The 21,154-nt window shown below is 39.0% G+C and overlaps 1 long non-coding RNA gene and 1 pseudogene across 2 annotated transcripts in view; one reads left to right on the forward strand and one right to left on the reverse strand.

The window, feature by feature from the left end:
• Positions 1 to 21,154, forward strand: part of LOC104652192 (uncharacterized) — a 389,537-nt gene that overhangs the window by 302,397 nt on the left and 65,986 nt on the right. The window lies entirely within an intron of this gene.
• On the reverse strand, positions 386 to 689 carry LOC101054094 (non-histone chromosomal protein HMG-14 pseudogene; annotated as a pseudogene).

Raw genomic sequence — 21,154 nt, forward strand, 5'->3', positions numbered from 1 at the left:
GTGGAAATAGAAGTAATTTAAAATGTCCAAGACATGAAATGCAGGACTGTGACTCCATGTTGCTATTTGTATGCTTTATATTATAGTATATAAAAACTAGCCACCCATCTATGGAATGTTAAGCTAACACCCAAGACAGTCCAAGCCTCCCATAAGTCAGTATCCCCCACTGTCTTCTGGTTGGCCAAAAAAATAAACAACCAGCAAATGACTTTACCTCTTAAAAAGCATATACTTAAAAAAATGAGATGAGGTGGAGTTTCCTCCTTAAAAATGTTTCTGGAGCTACTAAAAGCCTTGCATTTACAAAATAGTTGATAAAAATACTCTTGTGGACTGTACAAGAGGGGAGACAGGGACCGCCAATAAGGCAGCGTACATGATATTAATCAGACTCGGCTGCTTCCTCTCTGGCGTCATCAGAGGCTGGGCTCTCCTAGATTGCAGTTTCTCCATTTTCTGCAGGTGAGTGTTCTTTACTTTCTTGGTTAGCCACTCGGCCTGTTTTCTCTTTGCTCCCCTTTTCCCTTTTGTTTGTACGTTTTTGTCTGAAGAGGTACCCTTTCCTGCTGCCTTTTCGGCCTCGCCTCCACTTTTGCAGGAGCAGGTTTAGCTGACAACCCTGCCCATCCCCTCTTGGGCTCTTCCTTCCCTGCTCCTTGGGTGGAGCTGCACGTCCTCTCAGGCATTAGCCGTGGGAAGGGCGTGAGCCCGGTGCCTGCGAGCTGCGGTGCTCCGAGAGGCTTCGCGAGGCTGGGATCAGTATTTGTTAATGATCAACAAAGTATTTCTGTTGACAGCCCAAATCTCCCTTTCCATAGTTTCCACCTGAAGACTTAGTGCTCCCTTCTGGTGCAAAACAGGAGTGCCTAATCCGTCTTCCATGAGCTTCACGAAACTCAAGAGGCTGCTGCCGCGTGGGCCTCGGTCGGTCCCCTCCGCGGTGCTCCTGGTTGAACTCCTGTTCCTCAGGTCCGACGGTGCTGATCTACTCTCCGCCGGCCTGTGGTGCCTGGTATTGGACACCACATCCCTGACAACACCCCGGATGTGCCCTGACACCTCAGTGCTCTCCCGCATAGAACCTGGTGTGCCCCATTTATTTGAAGAACTGCTCAAGTTGGCTCCTCCTGACGCGCTCCGCGTTTGACGTGTCTCCCGCCACCCCGTACCCTTCCGGCTATACTTCCGGTTCGGCAGCCATCAGCTCGCAGCCCGGGGGGGTCAGCTGCGGTGACTGAGGCTGGCTTGCTCTTGCAGCCCCAGGAAAGCAGAACAGTCCAGCTCTGAAGCTGTGAGCTCTAAAGCCAGATATCTTCTCTTGGTGACTTTTTCTGATCTTATTCTCCCAGCTGAATTGAATGAACTTCGATGTTTTGGGCCTCCAGTTCCTGAACTCTGGTTCTTCCGAGGCAGGTAAGGCAGTCTTGTTCCTCTCCTGGAGGAGTAATTTCAGGCCTCCCTGTGCTACGTGCTGGTCCTTTTGCCTAGAATACTCTTCCTGTCTTCTCTGCTTTCCGTTCAAGTTTTAGCTTAGGCGTCACCTTCTCTGGGAAGCTGCTTGACCCCCATTCCTACCCACAGTGAGTCACCTGCTCTCTGTTCTTCACTTCCACAATGTTTCCTCCGGTCTCCATGTTACTCATTAATTAGCCCAGGTGGCAATTATTTGTTGTGGTGTTTGTCGTAGGCTAAGATAGTCTCGTTTGTTTCTTAGTTTTTGCATTTTGCTATTAAATGTGTTTTTGATAAATATATAAATACAATAACAGCACAATAGCAGGTAAGAATTATTCATTGATCATTTACTATGTGAATGCACATGCATTTTCTTATTTAAGTGTTCCAATAACCCTCAGTTTTAAAGATGTGGAAACTGAGCCTCTGATGAATTATGTAATTTGTTCAAGGTGATACTAGCAGTGTATAGGGGGTCTGGGATTTAAACCTAGGTCTTTTAAAAAATTGTTATTCTGGAATCTTATTTTAAACTATGTAGTATGAATGTTTATCCTAAAGATTTCAAGCAATCTTGAATGTTATATCTTGCATCTAAGAAGATAGGTAGTTGTCAGAAGGAAACTAATTGCTTAGAACGCCTTTTGCATAGAACTATTGCTAATATTTCTTTTTGCTGATTATAGGGCTTAGACTCCTATTAGGCAGTGCAATGTAGTGGTTAAGAACTCAGACTTTGGAATCTGCCAGACCTGAGCTCAAATCCTAGCTCTGATACTAGGATCTTATGTAAATTACAGTAACTTTCCCAAATCATAGTTTGCTTATACAGTATATAAAGAGTAGCTTAAAAAGCTATGTTGGAGAAATGAAACTGTTATTTACAGATGCTATGATTGTGTGCTTAGAAAATCGAAAATAATCTACTAACTATGGTAGGCTGAAAAATACACCTCTAACCCCACCTCCCAATCAGGATATCAGGTTCTAATCTCTGGAACCTGTAGCTGTTACCTTATTTGGAAAAAGCGTCTTGGCAAATGCACCAAACTCTCTATTTGCCTCAGTAGGGAAAGCACCAGGTTCATGAGGCCAAAGAAGAGACCCAGAGCCAGCAAAAGAGACATGGGGTTTTACTGGGGGCTCACATATGGGGGAGAGAGTCCAGTGGCGGTGGGCTGGGCAGGAGACCCACCTTATGTACAGAAATGGTCCAGTGGAGGTGGGCTGGACAGCATAACCACATGGCCTAGTGGCGGTGACCCAGGCAGGAGAATTGCAACTTCCTTTCTAACTGTCATGAAGGAAAAAAACTTACCAATGTTACAAAATAAAGTTCAGAAATAGACTCATATATCTAATTATCTGATTTGTGATTGAGGTATTGCATAGGAAAGAAGGCATAGTTTGTTTATTAAATGTTGCTCCGTCATGTGCTTTATACAGTATTTTCACTTAACAGCCTTCCTTTAATGGCCTCCACCTGGCAATCTTCATTTAACCCAAAAACTCAAGGCCTCAGTCCCCTGTACAGACCAGCCCATGTTCCACGGGACTGGCCAGGGTTTGTCATAGATAAGGAATGGATCTCCAAGTTGGCCACTACTGGATTCCCTAGCACAAACATTCAGGTGCATCTGCCATACAGGGTCATTCTAAGGGTATGTTTAAATCATTGCTATTAGGTGCATTTACCCTAGAGCAGATGTGATTAGAGATCTTGTGTTGGGGAGGTGATCCTAGATTATCTGGGTGGGGCATAAAGGCCTTTATGTCTTATATGTCCTTTATCTCTTATATGTCCTTTTAAGAGGGATGCTGAAAAGGAAGGTTGAAGAAATTAAAGATGACTTCAATAAAGAAAAAGATACATTATGTTCGTGAATTAGAAACTCAATATTGTAAGGTATCATTTCTTCCCAAATTAATATATTGATTTTGTATAGTCCCAATAAAATTCTGGCAGTATTTTTTTGCAAAAATTGATAAGCTGATTAACAAGGCCCATTATACATTGATAGTGGTTTAGACAGTATAGAATTGTCTTAGAAAAACTTAACTGTGGTACAAAACAAAGTCCAGAAATAGACTCATTACTTGATTTGTGATTAAGGTGGTGCATGGGAAAGAAGATGTAGTTTGTTTATTAAATGTTGCTCCATTGATGATATGGAAAATATATCTCTACTTTTCCTGTTTCATACCAAACACAAAATGAAAAACAGATGCATAGCAGCTCTAAATGTAAAAGATAAAACAATAAAGTAGAAGAATACATAGGATAACATCTTCATGATCCTTGAGTTAGCAAAGCCTTATTTAAAAGGACACAAAAATTGCCAACCAGAAAAAGAAAAATATATGGACAAATTATACTTAACTTTGTTTTTTCAAGACATCAGTAAGAGGGTAAAAATGTAATGCAAAAATAAAATATTTTCTACACATATATCCCACAAATGTCTTTTATCCAGAATATATGAAGAACTCTTATAAATTAGAAAATGACAACCTAATAGAAAAACGGGCAGAAGGCTTGAGCAAACATTTCTCAAAGAGAACATCCATGTGGAAAAATAAATAAGTAAATAAAATAAAGCCAACCATGTGAAAAGGTACTTGACTTCATTAATCATCAAGGAAATGCAGATTAATGTCACGATGTATCACTGCACACTCATTGGAAAAGCTGCATAGGAAAAAAGTTCCAGAGGCTGATGAGAATGTGGGGCAAAGTGAACTCTCCTATACTACTGGTGGAAATATAAATTTGTGCACTAATTTTGGTAAAGTGTCAGTATTTACTAAGCTAAACATATGCATGTCTTATTCTCCAGCTATTTCATTTCTAGTTATATACCCAAGAGAAATGTACTGAAGTAATCATCAAACAATATATGCTAGAATGATCATGGACGAACTATTTGCAATAGTAAAAATAAAATGGGACATTACCCATATGTCCAAAAACAGTAGACTGAATGAATTTTGTCTTATTCACATAATGGAATACTGTAGAGAAATAAGCAAAAATGGTCTACATTCATGCAACAATGTGAATGAATCTCAGACAACAACATGTTGAGTGAAAAAGGCCAGACCCAAAACAGTACCTGTTAATCCATTTGCAGAGAAAACAAATGTATAAAACTAATTGCTGCTAGATATTAGGACAATGGTCACCCTTGCATAGGCATGGTAACTGGAAGGGAACCCAAAGATGGACCTCAGAGTGCTTGTCAGTTCTGTTTCTTGATCTCAGGGCTGGTTACATGTGTTTCATTTGTGAATATTCACTGGGGCCAACAACTATGCTATGTGCACTAGAAAAGCAAATTATGCTCCAATAAAATGTTAATAAAAACTTACCATATATTCTATGGTGTTATGATAAGGATTAAAAAAAGTAATTTCCTGGCACTTAGCAAATATTCAAAAAGTGACAACTTTTTTTTTGTTTTGTTTTTTGTTTTGAGATGAAGTCTCACTTCTGTTACCCAGGCTGGAGTGCAGTGGTGTGATCTTGGTTCACTGCAACCTCTGCTTTCAGATTTCAAGCGATTCTTCTGCCTCAACCTCCCAAGTAGCTGAGAATACAGGCACACACCACCATGCCTGACTAATTTTTCTATTTTTAGTAGAGACAGAGTTTTACCCTATTGGCCAGACTGGTCTTGAACTCCTCACCTTGTGATGTGCCTGCCATAGATCCTGAAGTGCTGGGATTATAGGCGTGAGCCACCATGCCCGGCCCTGACAACTATTTTTATTTTTGCTGTATAACATTAGTTACTTGCTGATGATTATCTGCTGCAGCTAATGTTACCAGTTTCATTTTTTTTTTTTTTTGGTGCTTTAAGTTTTGGGGTACATGTGCAGAACATGCAAGTTTGTTACATAGTTATACGTGTGCCATGGTGGTTTGCTGCATCCATCACCTCATCATCTACATTAGGAATTTCTCCTAATGCTATCCCTCCCCTAGTCCCCAGGCCCTGGTGTGTGATGTTCCCCTCCCTGTGTCCATGTGTTCTAATTGTTCAACTCCCACTTATGAGTGAGAACATGTGGTGTTTGCTTCTGTTCTTGTGTCAGTTTGCTGGGAATGATGGTTTCTGGCTTCATCCATGTCTCTGCAAAGCACATGAACTCATCCTTTTTTATGGCTGCACAGTTTTCCATGGTATATATGTGCCACATTTTCTTTATCCAGTCTACCATTGCTGGGCATTTGGATTGGTTTCAAGTCTTTGCTATTGCGAACAGTGCTGCAATAAACATATGTGTGCATTTGTCTTTAAAATAGAATGATGTATAATCCTTTGGGTATATACCCAGTAATGGGATTGCTGGGTCAAATGGTATTTCTAGTTCTAGATCCTTAAGGAATTGCCACACTGTCTCCCACAGTGGTTGAACTAATTTATACTCCCACCAACAGTGTAAAAGCATTCCTATTTCTCCACATCCTCTCCAGCATCTGTTGTCTCCTGACTTTTTAATGATTGCTATTCTAACTGGCCTGCGATGGTATCTCATTGTGGTTTTGATTTGCATTTCTCTAATGACCAGTGATGATCAGCTTTTTTCCATATGTTTGTTGGCTGCATAAATATCTTCTTTTGAGAAGAGTCTGTTCATATCCTTCTCCCACTTTGGATGGGGTTGTTTTCCTTGTAAATGTGTTTACCTTCTTTGTAAATTTTGGCTATTAGCCCTTTTTCAGTTGGTTACATTGCAAAATTTTTCTCCCATTCTGTACGTTGCCTGTTCACTGTAATGATAGTTTCTTTTGCTGTGCAGAAGTTCTTTAGTTTAATTAGATCCCATTTGTCTGTTTTGGGTTTTGTTGCCATTGCTTTTGGTGTTTTATTCATGAAGTTCTTGCCCGTGCCTATATTCTGAATGGTATTGCCTAGGTTTTCTTCAGGATGTTTATGGTTTTAGGTGTTACATTTAAACCTGTAATCCTTCTTGAGTAAATTTTTGTATAAGGTGTGGGAAAGGATCCAGTTTCAGCTTTCTGCATATGGCTACCTAGTTTTCCGCCACCATTTATTAAATAGAGAATTCTTTCCTCAATGCTTGTTTTTGTCAGGTTTGTCAAAAATCAGATGTTGGAGATGTGTGCTTTTATTTCTGAGGCCTCTGTTCTGTTTCATTGATCTGTATATCTGTTTTGGTACCAGTACCATGCTGTTTTAGTTACTATAGCCTTGTAGTATAGTTTGAAGTCAGGTAGCATGATGCCTCCAGCTTTTGTTTTTTTCTTAGAATTGTCTTAGCTATGCAGGCTGTCTTTTTTGCTTCTGTATGAAATTTAAGGTGGTGGTTTCCAATTCTGTGAAGAGAGTCAATGGCAGCTTGATGGGGATAGCATTTAATCCATAAATTACTTTGGCATTATGGCCATTTTTATGATATTGATTCCTCCTAACCATGAACATGGAATGTTTTTCCATTTGTTTGTGTCCTCTCTTATTTCCTTGAGCAGTGGTTTGTAGTTCTTGAAGAGGTCCTTCACGTCCCTTGTAAGTTGTATTCCTAGGTATTTAATTCTCTTTGTCACTATTGTAAATGGTATTGTAAATGGCTGTTCACTCATGATTTGGCTTTCTGTTTGTCTGTTGTTGGTGTATAGGAATGCTTGTGATTTTTGCACTTTGGTTTTGTATCCTGAGACTTTGCTGAAGTTGCTTAACAGTTTAAGGAGAGTTTGGGCTGAAATGATGGAGTCTTCTAAATATACAATCATGTAATCTGCAAATAGAGACAATTTGACTTCCTTTTTTCCTCATTGAATACTCTTTATTTCTTTTTCTTGCCTGATTGCCCTGGCCACAACTTCCAGTACTGTGTTGAATAGGAGTGATGAAAGAGGGCATCCTTGTCTTGTGCCAGTTTTCAGAGGGAATGCTTCCAGTTTTTGCCCATTCAGTATAATAATGGCTATGCGTTTGTCATAAATAGCTCTTATTATTTTGAGATATGTTCCATTGATATCTAGTTTATTAAGAGTTTTTAGCATAATGAACTGTTGAATTTTATTGAAGGCCTTTTCTGCATCTATTTGAGATAATCATGTGGTTTTTATCTTTGGTTCTGTTTATGTGATGAATTATGTTTACTGCTTTGTGTATGTTGAATCAGCCTTGCATCCCAGGGATGAAGCCGACTTGTTCATGGTGGATAAGCTTTTTGATGTGCCGTTGGATTCAGTTGCCAGTATTTTATCGAGGATTTTTGCATAGATGTTCATCAGGGATATTGGCCTGAAATTTTAGTTGTGTCTCTGCCAGGTTTTGGTATCAGGATGATGTTGGGCTCATAAAATGAGTTATGGAGGATTCCCTGTTTTTCTATTGTTAGGAATAGTTTCAGAGGGAATGATACCAGCTCCTCTTTGTACCTGTGGTAGAATTCAGCTGTGAAACCTTCTGGTCCTGGATTTTTTGTGGTTGGTAGGCTATTAATTGTTGCCTCAATTTCAGACCTTGTTATTAGTGTGTTCAGGGATTCAACTTCTTCCTGGTTTAGTCTTGGGAGGGTATATGTGTCCAGGAATTTATCTATTTCTTCTAGATTTTCTGTTTTACTTGCATAAAGGTGCTTGTAGTTTTAGCTGGTAGTAGTTTGTATTTCTATGGGATTGGTGATATCCCCTTTCCCATTTTTTATTGCATCTATTTGATTCTTCTCTCTTTTCTTCTTTATTCATCTTGCTAGCAGTCTATCTATTTTGCTGATCTTTTCAAAAAACCAGCTCCTGGATTCATTGATTTTTTTGAAGGGTTTTGATGTCTCCATCTCCTTCAGTTCTGCTTTTATCTTAGTTATGTCTTGTCTTCTGCTAGCTCTTTAATTTGTTTGTTCTTGCTCTTCTAGTTCTTTTACTTGTGACGCTAGGGTGTTGATTTTAGATCTTTCTTGTTTTCTCTTTTGGGCATTTAGTGCTATAAATTTTCCTCTACAAACTGCTTTAAATGTGTTCCAGAGATTCTGGTACATTGTGTCTTCATTCTCACTGGTTTCAAAGAACAACTTTATTTCTGCCTTCATTTCATTGATTATCCAGTAGTCATTCAGAAGCAGGTTGTTCAGTTTCCATGTAGTTCTGTGGTTTTGAGTGAATTTCTTAATCCTGAGTTCTAACTTGATTGCACTGTGGTCTGAGAGACTGTTATGATTTTCATTGTTTTGCATTTGCTGAGGAGTGTTTTACTTCCAATTATGTGGTCAATTTTAGAACAGGTGCAATGTGGTGCTGAGAAGAATGTATATTTTGTTGATTTGTGGTGGACGGTTCTGTAAATGTCTATTAGGTCTACTTTTGGTCCAGAGCTGAGTTCAAGTCCCGTATATCCTTGTTAATTTTCCATTTTGTTTAGCTGTGTCACATTGACAGTGGGATGTTAAAGTCTCCCACTATTATTGTGTGGGAATCTAAGTCTCTTCATAGGTCTCTAAGAACTTGCTTTGTGAATCTGGATGCTCCCGTATTGGGTGTATGTACATTTAGGATAGTTAGCTCTTCTTGTGGCATTGATCCCTTTATCATTTTGTAATGTCCTTTTTTGTCTCTTTTGATCTTTTTTGGTTTAAAGTCTGTTTTATCAGATACTAGGATTGTAACCCCTGCTTTTTAATTTTTTTATTTTTCTTTCCATTTGCTTGGTAAATCTTCCTCCATCCCTTTATTTTGAGCCTATGTGTGTCTTTGCATGTGAGATGGGTCTCCTAAATACAGTACACCAATGGGTCTTAACTCTTTATCCAGTTTGCTAGTCTGTGTCTTTTAATTGGGGCATTTAGCCCATTTACATTTAAGGTTAATATTGTTATGTGTGAATTTGATCCTGCCATTATGATGCTAGCTGCATATTTTGCCCATTAGTTGATGCAGTTTCTTCATAGCATTGATGGATTTTTCAATTTGGTGTGTTCATGCAGTGGCTCCTACCTGTTGTTCCTTTCCAAGTTTAGTGCTTCCTTCAGGAGCTCGTGTATGGCAGGCCTGGTGGTGACAAAATCTCTCAGTATTTGCTTGTCTGCAAAGGATTTTATTTCTCCTTTGCTTATGAAGCATATAATTTTCTTTTAAAGACATTTAAATAATTTTCTTTAAAAGAAAATTCTTTTCTGAATTTCAAGCCAGTGGATCTTAGCTTGCTGGTCTTTGGGGGGTGGGAGTCACTGAGCCAGATCACTTGGTCTCCTGGCTTCAGCCCCATTTCCAGGGGAGTGAACAGTTTTGTCTCATTGGTATTCCAGGCATCACTGGGGTATGAAAATAAAAACTGCTGCAGCTAGCTCAGTGTCTTCCCAAATGGCTGCCCAGTTTTGTACTAGAAACCCAGGGCCCTGGTGTTGTAGGCACTAGAAGGAATCTCTTGGTCTGTGGGTTGTAAAGACCTTGGGAAAAGCAAAGTATCTGGATCATAGTGCAGGGGACAGTCCCTAATGGCTTCCCTTGGCTAGGAGAGGGAGTTCCCCAGCCCCTTGTGCTTCCCAGGTGAGGCAATGCACCACCCTGCTTCAGCTCGCCCTCCTTGGGATGCACTCATTGTTCAATGAGTTCCAATGCAATGACCAAGGTACCTCAGTTGGAAATGTGGAGATCACCCGCCTTCTGTGTCAGTCTTGCTGGAAGCTGTGCACCAGAGTTGTTCCTATTTGGCCATCTTGCCAGCCTCTTACCAGCTTCATTTTTAAGTTACTGTATGTTAGTCTGACAAATGAAGGCCGGTCCAATCCCGACTCTGCTGCAGTGACTGAAATTTGTTAAAATTTGTGTGGCAGTGTTGAGCATCATGAGATTCATGAGCTAAACCCTGGTGAACCGTAATGTCTGTTAGCATGAAATTATTGCTCTCCATTTTGAACAATTTTCTAAAGCAGTTCTGGCAAGTGAGGCCAAGAGCCATGAAAGGATCATGACTAACATTTTCCAGAATCACCTCTGATATGGATTTGACATACAGGTGTGTTATCTAAGTGAGATTCAGAAATGGCTTCAGACAGGACTTCTGCAGGGGCCAGTGAGTTTGAGGAGTGTTAGAAATGTGAAATGTTCATGTTACCTGCCCCCTCAGCTCATACTGGTCTTATTTGCACTCTGTGCAAAGTTTCTTATTGTATCCTTAACATTATAATGATCCTAAGGCCAAATTCTCAGATAGATGCAGATGTGATTCACATTGAGCATTGCAGTTTTCTTATACTCTTTCTTATTGCAGAAAGTCTCAAAGTGGTTTACAATGGCTGTTTGAGCCATATTTAGGGGTCTCTGCTAGGCTGTGACCTCCCACCTCTGAGAACTGTCCCTCTGAATTATAGTGGTAGACATAGAAATCATGTTTACACTTTATTAACTCTCCCTCCATAGGGAACAGAACTGGTGGCGATGACTGACGCAAGATGGCCCAGTTGCAGTCTTTCTCCTGAGAATTTGAAACTAGTACCTGGAGACAGCAGTCCCTTTCCACTAACTGGCTTGACTGAGACCTTGTCAACTTATCCACTTTCACAGAGAAGAAAAGAAAGCTGGTTTATAGAGGAAGACAGAATGAAACAGATGCATAGGAGAAAGTAGAGGGAATATTTGGGGAAGAGAGCGGTAACAGACTAGGAGAGAAAATGCTTTGGTTTCTGCTGTGTCTCTGGATCAGGGTTTTTGTCCCTTCTCTGATCAAACTATACTTCCTCTCTGGATTATGTAACATCATAACCCCATGATATTACAGTGACTTTTCCCTTTATGTTTAAGCAAGCACAGGTAGGCTGCCAACATTCTCCAACTAACAAAACATGTTGCAACAGGAGAAAGTCACGTTTAAAATGTGTTGACAAGTGGAAAATGAGACCTGAGGGCTAGGATGGTGTCTGGGGAGAGAGACGATACCAGTGGAAGCCACAAGGCCCAGTGAGTTTGCTGCTGGCAGCCAGCATATCTGGCTTTTCATTTTGTAGCAGCCAATGCCAAGGAGCAGGACTCCTCAGGGATCAGCGGTTCTCAACCATGACTGTATGTTAGGGACATTGGGGAGCTTCTGAAAAATACTTCCAGGCCCTACTCCAAGAGACAGTGATTTAGTTGGTGTAGTCTGGCATCCGTATAATATAAAAGCTTACTAGTGATTATAAAGTATGGCTAGGATGAAGAGCCACCAAGTTCTATTATTCATAATATGTGGTAATAAAAGTAAGCAGATAAACCAAACAGAAACAATTTCTGAAGAGAAGTACAGGAGTGGAAGTACAGGAGAGAGAAATCCCTCCTGTGGATTTTCAGCTGGAGGGCATGTGTGGGACAATGAACAGTGTCTTCAACAATATCCCCATAGTAAATAGTCAACTTTCCGTAAATGGGAATTCATGGAATTATCCCCAGGCACCACTGAGGAAAAACACCTCCACAGTCATGAACCAAAGCATCCTTCCTGCTTGGTTCCATCCTGGGATGTGTTTGAGAGGATTTAGAACAGATTCTTACACAGGGATTCCAGAAATTAAAACAATTTCTATCTCTATAAGAGGGTTTTTGTATTAGTCCATTTTCACACTGATATAAAGAACAACCTTCGACTGGGTAATTTATAAAGAAAAGAGGGTTGATTGACTCACTGACTCACAGTTCTGCATGGCTTGGGAGGTGTTAGGCAACTTACAATCATGGTGGAAGGTGAAGGGGAGGCAGTGCACATCTTACATGGCGGGGGGAGAGAGAGAGAGAGAGAGAGAGAGAGAGAGAGAGAGGGAGGAAGAGAAGAAGAGAGAGAGAGAAAAAACACACTTTATAGCCATCAGCTCTTGTTAGAACTCACTATCATGAGAACAGCATAGGAGAAACTGCTCTCATGAGTCAAACACCTTCCACCAGGTCCCTCCCCTGACATGTGGGGATTACAACTTGAGATGAGATTTGGGTGGGGATGTGGAGCCAAACCATATCACTTTTCTTCTGATTATCGGTGGTAGCTCTGAATCCTGTTAAGCTTAAGAACCACTGGAAGAAAAAAATTCATGGACTGCTTCTTTCTGACAATTTTCTAATGACATAGGAGTCTTTTAACTGCTCGATTGGGCCTCCAGGTAGATGGGCACCTGGCATGCAATGCAACTTGTCGAGCTGCTGACTTGAGCATGGAGCAGGTCTGCCTCACTGGTCAGCTGGCAGACTCGGGATCAGCATTTACTTAGGAAAGTTGAGGAGCCTAGCAAGGACACAGACATAAATAGAAGGCAAAGAGGCAGGCCAAGGGATTTCTTCATGGGCCAAGGTTCTCCTCAGAAAGCATTTGGATATACTCCAGTGCACAGATAAAGGGGTAATTGAGCCCCCAAAATTCTCCATCAGAGCACGAACAGCAATAATTATTGCTTGGAAAAAATTTGAAGCAGGTGGGCCAAATGCCCAGTTTGTTCATAAAATATTTTGGTAAACACCTATGAAACATTTAACCTTGAGAAATAGTTTCCTTGTGCCCTTTCCATGCTAAATTGTTTGCAAAATGCATAACTATGTGACTTGAATTTGTGAACTTGCTTCTTAGAGTTATTGGCCACAAGTCAGTTTAATATTGGAGACTGTCTTAAAAAAAAAAAAAAGATGACTTTATTTTTAGAAGCACTTGATCTGTGGTCCTGTTTTACAACATTAATTAGTAGGTATGCTATCTATTAAGGTTAGTCTCAGCTCATGACACTATGGAATCTGTGAATAAGTGAATGCTCCTCTTTCTTTTTAAGAAAGCAGTAATATCCTGATAGCCTAATCACCTAAGAGATGCTAATTTAACAGAAGAAAGGCCAGAATAAATATCCATTTTATTTCTTTGGAAGATGCTATCTGAGCCATCTGAACAATATTTTTATTGGCCAGGTCCTAGATTAGGTATTGGCAAACCACAGCCTACTAGACAAATCTGGCTAGCAGCATGTTTTTGTATGGCCTACAAGCTAAAAATGTTTTTTTATATTTTTAACAGATTGAAAAAAATCAAAAGAATAATATTTGTTGACATATAAAAATTGAAACCCTGCAAGCCAGAAGAGATTAAGGGCCTATATTCAACATTCTTAAAGAACAGAAAGTTCAACTAAGAATTTCATATCTGGCCAAACTAAGCCTCATTAAGTAGAGGAAAAATAAGGTCCTTTTAATACAAACAAATACTGAAATAATTTGCTACCATCAAACCTACCTTATAAGAGCTCCTGAAAGAAGCACTAGATATGGAAAGTAAAGACTGTAACCAGCCACTGCAAAAACACACTTAATTACACAGACCAGTGACACTATAAAGCAATCACACAAATAAGTCAGGGCATAGGCAGCAAAAACTATGAATACAAAATCTAATACATAAATACTAATATAAGTACTAATCTTGAATGTAAAGGGCTAAATGCCTCAATTAAAAGGCACAGAGTGGCAAGCTGGATAAAGAAGAAAGACCTAATGTTGTATGAAGAGATCTATCTTATGCAGAATGACACCCATAGGATAAAAATAAAGAAATGGTGAAAAATCTACCAAGCAAATGGAAAACAGGAAAGAGCAGGGGTTGCAATCCTAATTGCAGATAAATCATAATTTAAACCAAGAAAGATCAAAAAAGAAAAAGAAGGGCATTACATAATGATAAAGGGTTCAATTCAACAAGAAGACCCAACTATGCTAAATATATGTGCACCCAACACAGGAGCACCCAGATTCATAAAGCAAGTTCTTAGAGACATTCAAAGAAACTTAAATTCTCACACAATAATACTGGAAGACTTCAACACCCCATTGACAGTAGTAGAGAAATCATTGAGACAGAAAAATTAACAAAGATATTCAAGATTTAACTAGTGGACCAAATGGATCTGAAAGACATCTACAGAACACTTCACTGAAAAATGGAAGAATACACATTCTTCTCATCTGCATGTGGCACATACTCTAAAATTGACCACACAATTGGACGTAAAACATCTCCAGCAAATTAAAAAAAACAAAACAGAAATTATACCATCCACTCTCTTGGACCACAGTGCAATAAAAACACAATTAAATGTAAAGAAAATCACTCAAAACCATACATTTACATTGAAATTAAACAACTTTCTCCTGAATGACTTTTGATCAAATAATAGAATTAGGGCAGAAATCAAGAAGTTCTTTGAAGCTAATGAGAACCAAGATACAACATACCAGAATCTCTGTGATGCAGCTAAAGCAGTGTTAAGAGGGAAATTTATAGCCCCAAATGCCTACATCAAAAAGTTAGATCTCAAATTCATGACTAAAAGAACTAGAGAACCAAGAGCAACCAACACCAAACATAGCAAAAGACATCACTAAATCCAAGCTGAACTGAAGGAGATTGAGACATGAAAACCATTCAAAAGAACAAAACCAGGAGCTGGTTTTTTTGGGGAAAAAATGCTGACTAGACTAGTGAGAAAGAAAAGAGATAAGATCCAAATAAGCACAATTAGAAATGACAAGGGGGATATCACCACTGACCCCACAGAAATACAGATAACCATCAGAGAATATTATGAACACTTTAATGCACACAAACTAGAAAATCTAAAAGAAACATAAATTTCTGGACACATACACTCTCCCAAGACTTATCTGTTTCTTCTAGATTTTCTAGTTTGTGTGCATAGAAGAATCAGGAAGAAATTGAATCTCTGAACAAACTAATAATGGTTCTGAAATTCAATCAGTAATAAATAGCCTACCAACCAAAAAAAGCCCTGGACCAGACAAATTCACATAGGAATTCTACCAGATGTACAACGAAGAGCTGGTACAATTCCTACTGCATTCTATGAGGCCAGAATCATCCTCATACCAAAACCTGGCAGAGACACGACAAAAAAAGTTTCAAGTCAGTATCCTTGATGAACATTGTTAAAAAAATTCTCAAGAAAATACTAGCAAATTGAATCCAGCAGCACATCAAAAAGCTAATCTATCACAAACAAGTAGGCATCATCTCTGGAATACAAGGTTGGTTTAACACATGCAAATCAGTAAATGTGATTCCTCACATAAACAAGACAAAAGCCACATGATCTCAGTGGATGCAGAAAAGGCTTTCATAAAAATTCAACACCCCTTCATGTTAAAAACTCTTAATAAACTAGATTTTGAAGGAACATATCTCATTATAAGAGTGATCTATGGCAAATCCACAGCCAACATCATAGTGAATGTGCAAAAGCTGGAAGCTTGAAAACAGGCACAAAGCAAGGATGCCCTCTCCCACCACTCCTATTCAACATAGTATCAGAAGTTCTGGCCAGGGCAATCAGGCAAGATAAAGAAATAAAGGGCATTCAGATTGGGAGAGAGGAAGTCAAACTATCCCTGTTTGCAGGCAATATGATTCTGTATCTAGAAAACCCCATGGTCTTGGCCCCCAAAGCTTCTTAAGCTGACAAACAACTTCAGCAAAATTTCAGGATACAAAATCACTGGAATTCCTTTTTAAAAATTATTATACTTTAAGTTCTGGAGTGCATGTGCAGAATGTGCAGGTTTGTTACATAGGTATACACGTGCCATGGTGGTTTGCTACACCCATCAACCTGTTGTCTACATTAGGTATTCTCCTAATGCTATCCCTACCCTAGCCCTTTACCCCTCAATAGGCCCTGGTGTGTGATGTTCCTTTCTTGTGTCCACATGTTCTTATTGTTCAACATCCACTTATGAGTGAGACAATGTGGTGCTTGGTTTTCTGTTCTTAGTTTGCTGAGAATGATGGTTTCCAGCTTCATCCATGTCCCTGCAAAGGACATGAACTCATCCTTTTTTTTTTATGACTGCATAGTATTCTGTGGTGTATTTGTGCCACATTTTCTTTATCCAGTCTATCATTGATGGGCATTTGGGATGGTTCCAAGTCTTTGCTGTTGTGAACAGTGCTGCAATAAATATGTGTGCATGTGTCTTTATAGTAGAATGATTTATAATCCTTTGAGTGTATACCTAGTAATGGGATTGCTGGATCAAATGGAATTTCCAGTTCTAGATCCTTGAGGATTCGCCACATTGTCTTCCACAGTGGTTGAACTAATTTACACTTCCACCAATAGTGTTAAAGCATTCCTATTTCTTCACATCCTCTCCAGAGTTTGTTGTTTCCTGACTTTTTAATGATCCCTATTCTAAGTGGTGTGAGGTGATATCTTCATATGATTTTGATTTATATTTCCCTAATGACTAGTGATGATGAGCTTTTTTTCATGTATTTGTTGCCTGCATAAATGTCTTTTGAAAAGTGTCTGTTCATACCCTCTGCCCACTTTTTAATGGGGTCCTTTGTTTTTTCTTGTAAATTTGTTTAAGTTCTTTGTAGATTCTGGATATTAGCCCTTCGTCAGATGGATAGGTTGTAAAAATTTTCTCCCATTCGGTAGGTTGCCTGTTCATTGATGATAGTTTCTTTTGCTGTGCAGAAGCTCTTTAGTTTAATTAGATACCAGTTGTCAATTTTGGCTTTTGTTGCCATTGCTTGTAGTGTTTTCATCATGAAGTCTTTGCCCATGAAATTCACACTTTAGTGTCCATCAATGAAGTTTTACTAGAATATAGCCACTCTTATTTATTTTCTTTATCTGCTTTCTCACAAATGGCAGAATTAAGTCGTTGAAACACAGACTGTAGGTCCCCAAAAGCCTAAAATATTTACTATCCAGCCTCTTTTTGTTGTTGTTGTTGAGATGAAGTCTTGCTCTTTTGTCCAGGCTGGAGTGCAGTTACGTGATCTCGGCTCACTGCAACCTCCACCTCCTGGGTTCAAGCCATTCTCCTGCTTCAGCCTCCTGAGTAGCTGAGATCACAGGCACCTGCCACCATGCCCGTATAATTTTTGATTTTTGTATTTTTAGCAGAAATAGGGTTTTACCATGTTGGCCACGCCTGTCTCAAACTCCTGAGCTCAAATGATCCACCTGCTTCGCCTTCCCAAAGTGCTGGGATTACAGGCATGAGCCATCCTTCCCAGCTCTATCTGGGCTGTTAGAAAAAAACCTTGCAGATCTCTGTTCTAGATGAGCATAGGAACATCCACATTAAGCCTGTGCAATTCTGTTCACAGACCAAAAGCCAAGGAAATGTTAATTCTACCAAGGATCTTGTATTTCTCTTAATAGATATTTTCCCTCAACAGTTAGTAGTAGAGTAACAAGGTCTAAGACACAGCAGCTCCCAATCCCTGGCCTGTGAAACTCAGGTTTCCCTTTTGAATAGAAAACAAGAAGCCAACTGACATACATTGAGATAAAATATTTTAAAGTAATAGATAATAAATGTTCTTAAAATTGGGAAATATCATTTTTGAATAATTTGGTTAATTATTTCAACAAATATTATTGATAAATTACTATGTGCCTAAGAGCATCATGCCTAGGGGATTCATAATAGACTCAAAGTCCAAAATCAGGTAATTGAGACCATTCTTGAGCAGTTCTGGGCACAAGAAATTTTGCTCAGGTGTTTTAGGTAGTTCGGGAATGTTGTTTTAATCAACTGTATAAAATGAAAGTTTATTACTAGGCCTCAACAAAAAAGTGGCCCAGAATAAAGGTCTAAATAATTGCCCCTGCTTTGTAAAGCTGTGAAAATTAAGTGTCCTGTACCTCAGTCACCAAATGCATACCTCTTGTAATTATTTTCTCTATGCCCATTGCTAGTTGTTCTGGCCTTGATCAATTAGAAGTGCAGAAGTTTACAGTAAGATTGAGTTATCAGAGGTTTCTCTCTTCCTTGAGGTTATTGTTTAACCACAAACGAGGTGAGTACACATTGTATATCTTAGGATACAGCACAGGGTTAAAATGTATTTAAATAATCAGCGTTTTGCTTGGCAGGAAAAGGGAAAACATCTCCCTTGAGGCAATTAAAGTGAAATAAATAGCCCCCTGGATGGAAATTGGTCCGGCAGGATCAAATTGGCTTAGAGATGATGAATTTAAACCAGGGAATCTCTTCTACCATATTAGAAGGTGTGAGATATTTGGAAGCAATATCGTTCCCTTAATCCCTTAATCAAGTGTATTATCTGTACAAAGAGAATCAGAATTCTGGAAAGTGTGAACCTGTGAGTCTACTGGATTTTCAGGGGGTGGGGTAGAGTAGAAACCCTTAAAGGGATAGGTTCTGTAAGAAACAGGGTGTGGCTCTTAGGACAATGCAGGGAAGGAGGGCCCAACCTCTGCTCCTTGCAGGGTGAGCTTTTCTTTGCAGTCGGATCTATAGCAACACATTCTGGTTGGCCATTGTAAAAGGAAATGAAAATTTGTCATAATTTTCATAGAAAGAAAGGCAAAAATGAATGAAGTTATTTCAGTCATGAGAGAGAGACTATAGAAGATTAAAAGGATATTAAAATAACCATGAAAAAGGAATACACATTTATAAAGAATATAAATCACAATAAAGGCAAAAGGTTAGGAGCTTAAAAATAACAACTGAAAAAAATGGATAAGATGCAGAAGAAAATGTAAAAGGCAAAATTAAAGGTTACAAATATAAAAGTAAATGAGATGACAGATTAAGATAAAAGGATAAAGCCATAAAAATAAAAAGTGAGCAAAAATATAGCCATAGATGGGATTTTAGGATTAAGAACTAAAAAATTAAAACTGTAAAAGTAGAAATAAATAAGTACAAAAATAAGATTAGAAAAATAACATGTTTAAATGTTTATGATAGAAACTGAAGAATAATAATATTGGTGGGGTAGGAACCGGCTAGAAGAAATAAGAAAAAGTCTCGGGGTAGCTCCAGCTTCCCCTGGTTAATCAAATCTTCTAAAGTAGGAAACTAAAGGGGAAAGGTAGTATCTTACAGTAGATTCACCTTCTACACAGAAATTAGCACCATGGAAAACCAGTAGAGTTTCGGGCACTTGCCTGGCATGCAAGGAGGGGTAGTTTTTGTTTTGTTTTGTTTTGGTTTGTTGTTGTTGTTTTTGAGACAGAGTCTAGCTCTGTTGCCCAGACTGGAATGCAGTCTCATGATCTTGGCTCACTGCAACCTCCACCTCCCCAGTTCAAGCGATTCTCCTGCATCAGCCTCTCAAGCAGCTGGGATTACAGGCACCTGCCACTACACCAGGCTAATTTTTGTACTTTTAGTAGAGACAGAGTTTCACTGTATTGGCTAGACTGGTCTTGAACTCCTGAGCTCATGATCTGCCTACCTCAGACTCCCAAAGTGCTGGGATTACAAGAGTGAGCCACCTTGCCCAACTTGTGACTTCGTAACATAAACAGCTAGGGTCTCAGGGTTGCTTAAGCCTGCCCTTGGGCAACTTTCTAGTCAGAGCACTGAGTACTGGCTCTTCATTTTAGGTCCAGAGTTAAATGTATTTAATGCTTTGCTTTGACAGTCTTTTTGCCAGATTTCCCTCAATTACCTCATTTGACTAGAGGTTGTTTTCTGCTATTTTTCTCAAGGATGGCCCATGAGAACAATATTTCCAGAGTTACTGCATATTTTAAACTGTTAGCCATTAGGCTTGATGGACAGCTTGGCTGGATATCGAGTCTTTATCTCTAATTTATTTTCCTTGAATATCTGATAAGTATTTCACTTCACTATGTTCTTGTTAAATGATGCCATGGGAAAGTCCGATGTCAGCCTGATTTTCTTTCTTTTATAAGTGCTTTGATCTTTTTGTTTGGCTACTCAAATAATCCTTTAATGTCTAACAATTTTATTAGGATATGTCTCAGTTTGGACCATTTGATGTCAGTTTTCCCTAGCACATGATTTGCCCTTTCAGTATTTAAATTCAAGTCTTTTACTTAAGGAAAGTGTTTTTGAGTTATACATTAAGCATTTATTCTGTTTTGTATTTCTGGTTTTCGTCTTTGGAGGCAACAATTATGCATGTGTTGGATTTTCTGCCTATCTTCTTTAATTCTGATTTTCTCCCTAATTATTTTTATCTCTTTCTCTATTTCTGTTTCATTTGTTCACTTTTCTCATTCCTATCTTTTCTATCATTTACAGGCATCTTTTACTATCTCTCTTTCTCTCTGCAAGACAGCCTTGCTCTGTCACTCATGCTAGAGTACAGTGGCATGATCTCAGCTCATTGCAACCTCCACCTCCTGGATTCAAGCAATTCTTCTGCCTCAGCCTCCCAAGTAGCTGGGATTACAAGCACATGCCATCATGTGTGGCTAATTTTTGTATTCTTAATAGAGACGAGATTTCACCATGTTGGCCAGGCTGATCTTGAACTCTTGCCCTTGTGATCTGCCGGCCTTGGACTCCCAAAGTGCTGGGATTACAGGTGTGAGCCAGCATGCCCAACTCCATTTACAGCCATCTCGTGGGTATCATCTACAGTGCCTTTTCTTTCTTGTGTTTCTTTATATATTTTTTTTATTTCTGAAAAAAAAGGATCTATTTTATTTCTGAATTTTGCCAGTTTTATCTCACTTCTCTGAATTCTTGTAATTCTGATTTTTTTTTGTCATTGCATGTAACATATTTTTAAACTTTATGATGGAATATTTGATTATGTTTTTGAAGTGAGTGTTCTTCATTAGCCCAAGAGCTTTCTAGTCTGTGTAGTTGAATAGATCCTATGCCTATCAAATGTTTGTTAGTCAATTGTATTAGGTGGATTTCCGGACCAACTATCTGCAGGAAGTCATTTTGTGCATATGCTGGGGA

Source organism: Saimiri boliviensis, chromosome 6, assembly GCF_048565385.1.
Source record: "Saimiri boliviensis isolate mSaiBol1 chromosome 6, mSaiBol1.pri, whole genome shotgun sequence".
Classification (NCBI taxonomy): Eukaryota; Metazoa; Chordata; class Mammalia; order Primates; family Cebidae; genus Saimiri; species Saimiri boliviensis.